The following is a 13746-nucleotide window of genomic DNA, read 5'->3' on the forward strand; positions in this document are numbered from 1 at the left end:
AAGGGAAACGGAGAAGCGAGGTAAAGAGATGAGCATGAATGTTGTGATTGGTGAGGTAGAGAGAAAAGATAAATGAAGACAGATTGGGAGGTACAGCCGTGAATAAAGATTGTGGGAATGACTGCAGGGGGTGCACTAATGGGGCGTAAGCACTCACACATCCCCTCACCCACCAATGTAGCCATTCACACCTACACTTACTCTCCAGTACAGCCGCTGGTTCCAACAGTAGTTGAGTGCAAGTCCGGTGAATCCTGAGTGCTAGTCCGACAGAGGCTCAAGGCGAGCCCCATAGATCATTAGTGTGTGTTCCCCAGATCAAGAGTGCCAGCACCACAGAAGATAAGTGATATCCCGCATGGGGGAAGCCCTACAGGGGCCGAGTGCGAGCTCCACATACCCTTTTCTGCAAGGCGCACAAAGTGACTGTTGTATTTGGAATCAGAACTGCCAGTTACTGCTATCTTCGGACCTGCAACCCCGCCTGCTCTTTAAGGGGACATTTAAAAACGCCAGCCCTTGGCAGCCTGAGCCGACAGGCTTTGCCTCAAAGGCCGTGTGAATGGCTTCCTGCAGCAGGTTTGACATCGCATCGCGCGCTGCAGAACCTTCTGACAGAAGCGAACTTTACAAGAAAGTGTTTGAAGGAATGTACTAGAAGCTGCACTGCTTCTAGTTTCAACCAGGAAAAGGTTCTATTGACAGACTCGCAAGTAGATGAAATAGTTATCTTTATTTTCCTTGTCAGTGGCTTCTCGCGGGTGTCATGAAAAATAATCTGCCGGGTTTCGGGAGACCGGCTGATACTCCACACGACAATTGCAGTCTTGCAGTTGGAGCATCCATTTCTCGATCCGTGGTGGCGGTTTTGTGGATGTCCCAGAAAATAAGGCCACAAGCAGCTTATGGTCCGTTGTGACCACGAACGGTTTCTCATAAACGTATAAGTGAAAGTGGCGACACCCCCAATGAATGGCAATGGCCTCTTTCTCTATTTGAGAATACAGTTGCTCTGTCACGGTTAAAGATCTGCTTGCGAACGCCACGGGCGCCCAGTCTTCCTCCAGTCGTAGTCTCTGTAACAGTACAGCACCTAGAACCATCGGGCCGGCATCCATGGCAATTTGGGTAATTTTCTCCGAATCAAAGAAGACTAGTGTGGTAGCTTCTGACAGAGCATCCACAGTAGTTGACCATTCCTAGAAAACTATGGACTTCAGTCACACTGGCAGGGGTGATGGCGCTTTTGATGTCTCGCACCTTATCGGGATCCGGGTTGACGCCCTCTGTGGAGAACGTATAGCCAAAGAACTGTAGCTTAGTTCTTAGAAATTCACACTTCTCACGATGGTGTCAGACCAGCTTCTTGCAACCTCCGTAGCACCTGTGTGAGACAGGCATTGTGTTCGGGTAACGATTTGGCGTGGATCAATATGTCATCACTGACGTTGATGACTCCCGGGATGTCCGCAATTAGCTCCTGTATGACATGTTGAAACACCTCCGACACTGGATACCCCAAAGCTTAACCGTGTGTAGCGTCTCAGTCCCAAGTGAGTTGAGAATGTGGTTATGTTTTGTGACACCTCATCAAGAACCAGTTGATGGTATCCAGAGTGTAGGTCGAGTTTGGAGAACCAACACGCTCCAGCCATCTCTCCAATGAGGTCGTCATTGGTAGGGGTAATGTGTCGCTCAAGCTTTATGATGGCATTCGGGAGGCGCATGTCGACGCAGATGCGTAGTGCTCTAGGCTGCTTGGGCTTCCGAGTGAATACAATAGGTGATACCCATGGTGTAAGACCCGTAACCTTTTCAATGATCCCGGCGGCCTCCAGTTTCCTCAGCTCTTGTTCAACTTGAGGTCTCAAATAAAAGGCAATCCTTTGATGCCGCAAGGCGACTGGTTGAGCTGTGGGGTCCACATGCAAATGTATTCTTTCCCTTTGAACCTTCCGATACCATCAAACACTTCGGTGAATTCCTCCAGGAGATGTTGTATAGATTCCTGATGCACACTGAAAGAGTGCTAGACTCCTAGATCTTCGGCCGCCCGTCACCCTAGGAGCATGCCCTGGCCATCTTCGGTGATGTATATATTAGTATGGACCCTCCGTTTGCCGTGAGTCACTGACGTCTTCAACCGCCCCAGAATCTTCAGAGGAGTGTCCTGACCGTATGCAAACACCACTATTGTGGAGGGCTGCAGCGGGGGTGCAGGTCGCAACGTGCGGTGGAGGGCTGCCGCCATGATGTTAATGGTGGCCCCGGTGTCAACCACTGCTGTGACTTCTTGGTCCCCCACCTGAATGTTGCATTGGGGCAGGCGCCGCGCTTTGCGGATGGTGGTTCCAATCATGTGCACCTTATGCACTACCCTCTTTTCCTCTTCGTCATCGTCCATGTTACTTGGTGACTTGTCACCCTCCTGCACCGCGTTAACCCTCTGTCGAGGCTTGCGGTATTTCTTGGCTCTGCATGCTTTTTCAAAGTGATTAAATCACCCACAGCCTGAGCATCTTTTCCCTTTTGCGGGACAGTCGGCGGGTGGATGTAGTGTTCCACCACAATATCCAAAGGCAGTGGCGGGCACCGCTGGGGCACTACATGGTCCTTTCTTGTTCCACTTCGACGCAGGCTTGGCAGTAACCGCATTGACCGGTTTGTCTTTATGGGTGTTTGGTGAGCCGCCTCCATGTGGGCCGCCCGAGCTTTCAACAGCTCTTTGGTGAGCCCGAGAGTCAAGATCTCGGCCAGAGGTTTGCCAGATTCCTCGAGGATCCATTCCCTAACCTTGGCGAATCACAGCCTTGTATAATCTGTCCCCGTATCTCTTCCGTTTCATCTAGGAACCCACACGTTAAGGCCAGATTTTTTTGCCGTGCATGTTAGGTGTCCAGGGACTTATCCGGAAGTTGCCGTTCCTGCCGAAAGATGAATCTCTCATAGTCCTGGTTAGCCATTGGCTCAAAGTGAGCGTTCAGGGCATTTATTAGGGTGTATTGATTTTTTGCCGTCGCTTCCATGATCGTTTTAGCAATATTGTGTATGCCTTTCCCTCCAAGGTGGAGCAGCATCGCCCTCTTCTGATCTTTGTGTACCTTGGTAGCTTCAAAGAATATCTGTAGGTGGTCCACCCAGTCTTTCCATTTGGGCGCGATGAATGACGGTGATCCTTCCACTGTGAAGGGCTCTATTGAAGGTATTTGCGACATAGTGTATGGGCACGCGCGTGCGCCTAAGTCCTTTCTACGCGCTGCCGATGAAACTGCCTTCCTGCCTCGACCCTCTAGCTAGGATGGGCGATGTGACTGATGCGCCAGTACTGACTGCCGTCCTGAAGGGGCGCAGAGTCCTGGACTGATTGAGGCAATATTTGGCAGTAGTACTATGGTGGCAGGTTGTGACGAAATATCCCTGTTATGGTGCTTAGTTTTGTTTTCTGTCCTTCTGTGGCGCTATTCCCTGGTGGCTTGTGTTCCTCCCCCTGCTTCACCGACGTTGGGACACTTTGGAGGGTCCAGCCCTTGTCGGACACCCCGGGCGTGGCACAGCGCTGCTCTTTTCCTCCAACCATGTGTTCTCTATTCTCCCCTATGGATGTGTGGGGAATGCAGTCCTGAAGGGGGCGGGGCCTAATGTGCGGCCTTCTGCCGGTCTCAGCTCCGAGACCACAATGCACACTGTGCAGCAGGCAGCCGCCCTGCGCGCTCTTCTGCCCGTTCTGGGCCGACTATCCTCCCGGCAAGAGGAGGCAGGGCTGCTCGGGCCGTCTGCATGCCACACGGGGCACAGCAGAGATGTAGCGCACAGCCACGGGGGCCGCGCCAGCAACCAGCGGCACCCCACGCGCAGCAGCCTCACCTTGTGGCCCCGCCGGGCCTCTTCTCCAGCGGCACCGAGCTCCCAGGTCAGCAGGAGCAGCGGGCGCCAAGCCAGGGCCGCGCCTAGCACTGACAGATGGGGCATGAGCACCGCGAGCACCAGGATACGCTCGCAGCCGCCACACCACAACACAAAGGCACGCCCACTCTCGTCACCAGTTGTTGTGTCGCGCGATGGGCAGCGCCGACACTTGAGGAGCGGACGTGATGGTAAGGGGGCTAGGGCCTAACACTATAATGACCACAGGAGCCACTGGTGCTTGTTAACTACAGGGAGTCATCTCCGTCACCAACTGGCCGACGTGAGCACGCCCCTGACTCTTTATTAACTTCAAGGTCATGTGATGCATACGTCGCGACGTAACCCAGTTGTCACGTATCGTGACACTACAGGTGTCTCCTGATAAGAACTGAGCAGGGAATATCAAATCAGAGCTACTGCCAGATGTATAACAGACGTTGAATGTGAGCAAATTACTGTTGCAACGTAGAAATCGAAATCCAAAGGTGAGCCCCCTGGCACAGCAGGCCGAAAACAAAATGGCTCCGATATATGTGGTGGCGAACGTTTAGTGGAAACCAAGCTGGGACTCCTTATGCGGCGCACTGATATGTCCGCCAATGACCGACTGGGTCCCATTGCACATTAGCGTGGGTCAGACGAGTGAGTACAAGTGCATTGGTGGCTTATCCGAAGAGTGCATTGCAATCAAAGAAGTGGGCATACCAAGGTGCGTTGACAAGCCAGTGAGGCGCGAGCAGGGAAACGCTGCACAGCAATGTACTATCCCTCGTTATAGCAACCGAAGACCTGTGGCTCTCAGAGATGTAGACCTGCTAAAACGAGAGAACGAAGCTGCACATTGGCAACTGCGCAGGTGCAATTTCCTGCATCGTTGGAGGTTTTGAGCTACGGACTGAGAGCTTGTGGAGCGGTGTGATCTGTCCTGAAACCAGCGCACTGTAGGCTGTCATCTTCAGGAACTAGACTTTTCTGGGCCGGCAAGCAAGCCCAGATTGAGATGTTTGCACTCACACTGCCTTACTCAAGAGGTGGTTTCAAACTCCCAGACTTTCTCCTGTACTACCTATGTGCACTAGTGTAATATGTGCATCATTGGTACCACCCTACTCAATATATGCCACATCTGTCAGTTGAGGATGGGGACGCACATTCAATCCCACTACACAACATACTGCTGCACCAGCGCGACCATGTGTCTTAACAGGAAATTAATATAATTTTTTATTTGTCTGCCCCGCGTACCAACAACCAAGGCGCGCATGGTTAAAACCAATGTGTAAGCTTATGGGAACAAGTTCAGCACAGGTTGCAAGCAAAATACTGAAAAATTATACCACTACTTTAGTTGTAATCAGTGTTGCAAAATTTCTGAGCTGGGCATGGGTCCTTCGGATTAAATTGGGTGGGGCCTAGCTCGTAGGTTAATCAATGCTATGGTCATCTGAAGCAAGAACCTAGTGGGCCCAACTGTAGGATCTATGGCCCGTATTGAGTTTATTTTTAAATTGGAGACATTTAGCTCATTCTAAGTATATTGCAAATTGTATATTTAATTCCACTTTTAGCTTGTTTTAAATATTTAAGTGCCAGTGTAGTACTGGTTTTTAGAAAGCTTTTTATATTATGAACTTTTGCATGGATTTTGGATTACTGTTTTTAGATTGTCTTTTATGATGAAGAATCGCAATAAAAACTAATTGACTGAATGACTGAATATCATTCGCACTACAAACTTAGCATGGCAGCGAATGGGAAAATTAGCACATAAATGTCCACTATATGCGCCAGCATTGCCACTACCACACCATCCCGCTATATCAGTGACCCAGGAAAAGTTGGTATGGAGTTGCGACAACGAGTAGGTATAGATCGTATGGACGATCTTTATAAAGACGGTACCTTTATAGATACTGGGGAGCTTCAATACATATGTAATCAAACCCTCCTATATAAATTTACATACCACTGATTACGAAGAGCGATAAAAGACCTGTACACCACATTTCCTGCTGAACCACCTAAACTACAGGCATTGCAAATTATTATTACGAATCCCCATAATACACATCTGGTCACAAAATGATGTCTTCTCCTACAAGAAGATATAAACACCACCATCACTAAAGCACTAGAAAGATGGAACAAAATGCCAGACCCACAGCTTTTGGAAGAAGAATGGAATACATGTTGCGCACTCACCAATATGCTCACCCCAAATGGTAACTTACGCATCACACATTATAAATATCAACACCAAACCTACCACATTCCATTAAAACTGCATAAATGTGGTCTTCGATCCGACGCACAATGCCAAAGGTGTAATAAAGACAATGCCGACTTCATACATTTGGCGTGGACGTGCCCTAACATTTCGTCATATTGGGACGATTTAACAAAGATATTAAGTGATATGCTGGGAACAACTATAGAATGCACACCTAGAATATGCTTGCTAGGTCTAATAACAGGGCTGTGATCCTCTAAACGTAAATTTTGTGTAATAGCATTGTTAATGACAAAGGAAGGGTGTCCATATGTTGGGGTGGTAGGCACTATCCAAGTAGCAGACAATGACTTCAAGATATGGCGTATTGCAGAGATACTCTCGACGTATGAGGAGGAACCTCCAACTCAATCTAGACCTAGAGATTATTGGGTAACTCTAGCGGATTACTTACAAAAGACTTCAAATGTAGAAACAACAACTACAGTAGGTAACGATGTGTAATGGATATAACTATTGCAGAATCTGCACTGTGTACTATCGTTTATCACTGTCAATGCTATAGACTGTAACACTCCGTGCATCTTGATTTACCATCTGTGTAATGATTTTTTTTAAGCCTTTACTGTTACTGCAACTTGGTTTTGTTGCATGATTTTAATGGAACTCAAATAAAATAATAATATTATGGAAATTAATAATTTTTTTCCCAAGTATCAGCTTATGAGTTCTGAAAATACAGCCCTTTTAATCTTCAATACACACTTTACAAATTTGTAATACAGATATTAATTCTGTCAAGTAAAAGCTTCTAATTTATTAATCTGGACTGTACACAGGAGAGCTACTTACAGGTAGCTGGAGAACTACCAGTAGCTTACAAGTTACTTGTTGAAGAAACCTGGTTTAGTAAGTATGCTCATAGGAGATAGAGGAGAACCATTGGAAGGGAGATACGGGTAAATTGGCGAGGTGCTTCAGGACTAAGGAGTTTCCCTTGGGGACAGGGCATCAGAGAGGAGCCTAATTGCCTTTCTGCATGGATTTTGGAAGAAGCAACTGAGTAATTACAGCATCAAATAATGTGTGTCCTGACTCCTATTATGGTTTTAATAGGTTGTGTGGTGAATTTGTTATCTTCTGACCACCAATCCTTTGCTAATGGTATTTTGTAACAGCCCATAAGTTAGCTGAGAATGAGCGACGTGTCCTTCTCAGGGATTTGAAGACATTTGTTAATAAATGCCTTATATAAAGTGCAGAGTGCCTTAAAGTGAACCTGTTTTTAAATTGATAGCCAGTGTAATTCCTGCAACCTCGAAAGTGCATGCACAAAGCAGGGTGCTCCTAAGTACAAACAGGTAGCTGTATTTCCTACATGTGGTACATGTGTCTGAACCTGGCTGGCGCTAGAGGCCTGCTGATCCCATAAATGGGACACATTGTCCTATTAGCTGCAAAGAGACCCCAAAAGAGATACATTGGGACATCTTACAAGGTTTTCTAGGTCAAGAAAGAGACCACCAAAGGTTCCTGATAGCAGTCAACATGGTTCTGGCTAAGTGCACACTACGTATGTGGCAAAATATATAGTTCTTTTTAAGAAGACAAGGTGAAGAGTATGTCTAAGCTAGTGATTAACAAATAATCATGCAGACATGTACATCACAATCTGGTTGCCTCTCCTAGACATGCTGGGGCAAGACTCTGCAAATCCCATAAATGATATTGACAGGAACTGACTAACAATTGCATTATCACATTTGTAGATAAGATGTGTTGAACAGTATTTTATGAACTGAACTCAAATAAATATGTCTTTTTACATTCATTCCCTTTGCAGTAGGGTGAAATGTTTGAATTTATAGATCTTGCTTTCGGTGTAAGTTCTGTGTTTTCAATACTTATTTTATTTAAAAATACAATACCGCACCAAACCAACAGATTTATATTGAAAGGGCTACCAACATAACAGCCTTGCCAAATCTTTAATCTGAGGTTCTGATTCACAAAGGTAAACTTAACATTTTGTGTAAGTTTACTCTGTATCGGTAATCAATACAAACTATTTAATAGTAACTTTATGACTGAGGAGACTCCGCAGTAGGGGTGGAGAACTCCATAGATAAGAAGATAGGCCTGTCCTATCTTTTTATGTGCAGAGTTCTCTGCCCCGACTGTGGTGTATCCACAGGCATTTAACCACCAAAGTTTTTGGACTGATGCTGCTGGTTTTTCAACAATGAAAGTGCACTGAAGCCTGCTAGCAATACCTCAGTGCCAGTGCTTTATCCCCAAATAGTGTAATGTTAAAATGCAATACCCAATTGTCAAAACTTTGCTTACTTATAAACCCCTAGTATATGATACCAGAGGAACTCAGGCCTTTAAGTTAAAGTGTCCCCACCATGGCGTGGAGACCTAGAGGGGAGACCAGTTGGCAAACCGTTTTCTTTTTTACGGCGTGCAGCCCTCAGATAGCCATACCTCTAGGGTGGGTTACCAAGCTCCATACACCTATAGATGGGTTCTGCCATTTTGGGAGTGGGCAGAATAGTGCTCTCTGGAATAGCTAGATGCCACACTTTCCAGGAAGTCATCATCAGGCAGGCTAGTTCCTACTAGCCCATTAGCAAAAGAGCACCACATCCCGAGGGCATTTCCTGTGCATAAATATGGCACGCCTTGTATACAGACCTCAGATCACATCTGGACTAAAGGGAAGACTTAAGAAAGAACTGCCTTAGTGTTCCCTGGATCTGGCAAGAGGGGCTGCAACAACTGCTAAACTGCATCTGCTGATTTTTGGACTTGTGAAGCGAGGACTGTGCCTGTGCTGTCTGGTCACTCCAGAGCCCCAGACAGTAAAGGTGAACTCCAAGAGTCAGTTGACTGACTTCCTGTTACAGCACCAGGGCCACAAAAGCTGAAGTAGCTCATTCTGGCACGTCAGTAGCCAAAATCCCCTAACCTCCCCTGAACGCCAAAGTGTAGTCCTGACTGACCAAGTCTTGATGCTCAAACGTTGCAACTGAGTCTGCTGGCCTGGAAGAGTTATTGCAGTGCAGTTTGGTCATCCAAAACGTACACCAGCCTTCACCAAAGAAAAAAGCTGGTTTTGGTGTAAACAGAGACCAGTAGCCCAGTGGCGACTGGACTTTTACTACACCAAAGAGGACTTCAAGGGATAACTTCCTTTGTGGCCAAAGACCTTTCCTGGACTTTGGACCAATGAGTAGCCCCAGGAAGACCCCCATTGGCTGCACAGCATCCTCAGCATCTTACAGCATCTTCAGCAACCTCTTTTCCTTGCATCACGACCACTCCATTGAAGTCTGTGGTGGTTCACCTGTATAACCTGGGCTTGAGATTGCCTTGGTGCCAAGGTAACTGTCCTACTACTCTTCACTAGTCCCCCTGATCTTCTCCCATCCAATTTTTGGTTGCCCAAAGTGGGCCGGAGTAGTCAAACATAATGCTTTCAAAGTTTTACAAAGTTTCCAAACTTTGCAGTTACCCATGCTTGTTCATGTTTTGAAGAAAAAAGCTGAGATTTGCATTTCACTTAAAAATGCATATCTTCGGAACCCTACAGTGGATTTTTTTTCCTTTTGGTGTCTCAAAATATAATCTATTTTCATTAATTTTGTGTTGCCTTACTTTCTTATTCTATTGTTTTGGTACTTCTTACTGCTTTACACTTGTTCTTTAGTTTAAGCCTGACTGCATGAAGCCACAGATACCCAAGGTTAAGCAAAGGTTTAACAAACAAGCCTGACTGGACCCAAGTTGTGTTTGTGAGTGTATTCCATGGTGAAGTGGCATCACCACACCATATAATACTCCACAATTCCTCACATATATTGTTTTATTAAATTGTTTGTGAATAAAAAAGAAGGGCAAACTTACACAAAAGTGCAAGTTTACTTTTGTGAACCATTCCTAGCATGTTTATACCTACTGCAATGATTGCCATAAACAGGGATGTAACGGTTCTGTGGACCCATAATCTTTTCTACGTAAAGGGGGCCCCCTCCGCACGGCTTTGCAGTGGCTCTCTAAAGCTGCTGCAGCGTGCAGCATACTCAGAGCTGACACCATGCAAATCCAGAGCTGAAAAGAAATAAAATAACATATTTGCTTCTCTGCAGTCCTTGCCCGGCACTTACATTAGTGGGTGGGCCCCTTGAAGGGCAGCATCCTCGACAGAGCACAGCTCCCATTAAAGGGGAAGAGGCAACACAGAAATGACTGGAGCTGAGGTAGGGTTGCCACCTTTCCCAGAGAGAAATTACAGCTCTCTCTTCATGTTTTAAGATTCTGCAAAAGCCTGCCCATGATTATTTATATGAAATAATCTGTATTCATTTTAACATTGCCTGAGTTATCAGTCAGGGGCCATTAGGGCAGCTGAAAACACATATTAATGTGCTTTTTTCGTACATAAACTGTTAAAGGTATGTATTGATAAGGGAAAAAAAATACCAGCTAGGTCATTAAATCCTAGTCATTGCAAGTTATTTCCCAATGTTTCTATTAAAGGATCTGGATAGAGCCCCAGAGTTCTTGTTTCCCTTAGGCATGCTTTGAATAAGGTGTCAGGCAAAAGTTAAAAGCAACATGCAATACATATGTAGTTTAAAAATAATTGACAAATCTATACTAATATACCAATAAAAGTACAATATTGAAAAACGAAAGTGAAGAGCTTTGCTTAACTTCTTCGTTGGCAGGCCTCTAAACCGCCAACCCCGTGCCATGCCGTTTGTTGGCTATTTGGGGTAGTTCACCCTTAGGCCCCATAACTTTTTTCCACATAAGGTATCCAGGCCAAATTTGCATCCTCTTTTCCAACATGTGGAGGAGTCTAAAGGTATCCAGGGTTTATGGATTCTCCCGGAGAGGACCGAGAAATTAGTCAAAATACAGCAACATTTTGTTTTTTGGGAAAAAGTGCTGCAGAAGAAAGCGTCTGTTTTTTCCCTGCAAATGAAGGTTTTGCAGTGCTGAATTGGCATCTTCCCAGCTTTATGGAACAGGCAGAATTTTGTCAGAAAACCTACATTTTCTACACAGTTTTGGCATTTCACTCGAACAAAGCCTATTTGTCCTAATTGTTGTGCTTTACATCTCCTTCCAACTAGTGGTAGAAATTGGTGTGAAACCAATAATGGATCCCAGAAAGCTATACCTTTTTGAAAAGTAGACAACATTCTAAATTCAACAATTGGACATTTGTGTAGATCCTTCAAGGTTTTCATATATAAAGTAATAAACAAATATTGAAATGGAGTTGAAAAAACAGCCATTTGTGCCTCCATTTACACCTGTAACTTTTTCTAACTATTGCAGATTTTAAAAGCAATATACTGTTAAATCTGCCGTAACCTTCTGGTTGCAGGCTGATATGGGACTTTTTTTGTCCTCATCAGCCCAGGTCCACAAAAGGTAAAAAAAAAAGAACTCAGGGGTCTCCCTTGAAGTAGCACCGTCCGGAGCCCTTTTGTTATTAGACCTAAAATTGGTCACTCTATACCTTGCTTCTCATACTCTGACTTTAGGAAGCCTCACAATCGACCAGACCCTCTCTGAGGCCACCACCGGAGTAATCAAGCAAAATGGTATAAAGACCTAATCATAGGACTATAATTATAAATATACACAGGAATTTACCCACTTCTCAAAGGGGAACCAGAACTCATTATGCTTAATCTTAGAAACTCTGTCTAGCAGAACCGTGTATATTATTGAAGTCAACCATTCTGCTTTATTCAGGGGTGTAGCTTTAATCCAATTCTTACAAATTTCCCTGCGGGCAAGCAATATTAAGTAAAAAATCATTTTTTAAATATTCTGTGACAAAGATTCATAGTTAACCGGAAGCCCAAAAAAGACAAGAGATTTGCTTACCTGGAGCGACCCTCCAAGTACTAAAGATACAGTGTTACTCAGATCCCACCAAAAATCTTGGCATTCTGTGTAATCCAAGAACATATGTTTGTCATCGCTTTTATCTTTCCCACATTTGGGACTTCTCGGGCTAACACCTTTCGCAAATTTTGCCAGCTTATATGGCGCTCAGTAGACCCTGTTGAGACAGAAGAGGTGGTTCTGCCTGAAATTTGAGGCACGTACTGTGGAGTATAGCCTGTTGCAAGATACTTGCCATAGGTCTGTAAACTGATCTCCTGGCAGGTTCTTTTCCCACAGTGTTGCTGGCAAATTAAGGTCTCCGTCCGAACTCTCCACCAGGCTCCAATACCATCTTGCCACCTCTTTTCCACAGGATCCTTCGGATTTTATTGAAGATTCTAGTTCATTAAACTTTCCTGCGCCTAGCCCAACTGTGAGGCTCCAACTCTTTACTTGAAGATATTTGAATCTTGACAGTTGCCCATTAGCTACCTCCTGGGCCTCCTCCCAGGAAATCAATACTACACCTACCATCAGTTGACCCCAGGTTTTTATCCCTGCTTCTATCAATGGACGAGCCAAGCAGTCTTTTGACCACTCCAGGGGGCCAATCCACTATAGTAGTTTATATTAGATTCTCCTCATTTTATACCAAGTTATTGAAAAGCTTTGCAGAGTCTTAAGCCACACTTTTTTAAAAATAGCATGGGTCTCCATATTTGTGTATAAACTCGTGCTCGCCCCCCTGCACATCAGATAACATGGCTTTAAACATTTTCCCGATATCAGAGCTATCTAGTTTGCTTAATAGATATTTTCCTCCTTTTAATAAAAAAAAACCCAAGCATAATAAGGCAGAGCCAGGAGTCGTAGGTCCCCTTTGTCATATTTCCGTCTGAGCCCTGTGGTGGGTTTTAAGTTGGGGGATTAAGTCCTCTTGAATCCTGAGGGTCCCTTGGGTCCAACTAGCCCACCAGGTACCTCCAGTAAGCACCACAGGGCAGCTTTGCAGAGAGGTGTAAAAAGAGGCATGGCCTTGGACCACCTCTCTGCAACACAGCTCTGTGGCACTTACTGGAGGTACCTGGTGGGCCAGTTGGCCCCAAGGGACCCTCAGAATTCAAGAGGACTTAATCCCCCAACTTAAAACCCACCAGGGGGCACGTTTGCACAGTGGTGAAGGGAGGGGACGGGCCTGCTGTGACAGGTGTGTACTTGTTCAATCACTCCAGCAAACCCCAAGCACTTATAAATTCACCATGCACTCTCCTTGCAGTACTCTAATCATCCAATCAGTACCCATGCACTCATGCAATGACCCATGCACAAACTCATGCACTGCTACAATACCCTGAGCACTACCCATGTAGTCCAGCCATCGCCCTGTCACTACTCATGCACTCCTCCAATCACCCAGTGGGCACCATGTACTTATCCAATCACTCGGCCAAAACCCAAGCACTTATAAATTCACCATGCACGCTCCTTGTAGTACTCTAATCATCCAATCAGTACCCATGTACTCATGCAATGACCCAGGCACTAACACATGCACTGCTACAATCCCTACCCATGCAGTCCTCTAACAACCTATCCACTTCTCATTCGCTCCTTTAATTCCCCTGGTAGTACCCATGCAGTCCAGCATTCACCCTGTTACTACATGTGCACTCCTCCAATCACCCAGCCACTATCAT

Source organism: Lissotriton vulgaris, unplaced genomic scaffold, assembly GCF_964263255.1.
Source record: "Lissotriton vulgaris unplaced genomic scaffold, aLisVul1.2 SCAFFOLD_1250, whole genome shotgun sequence".
Classification (NCBI taxonomy): Eukaryota; Metazoa; Chordata; class Amphibia; order Caudata; family Salamandridae; genus Lissotriton; species Lissotriton vulgaris.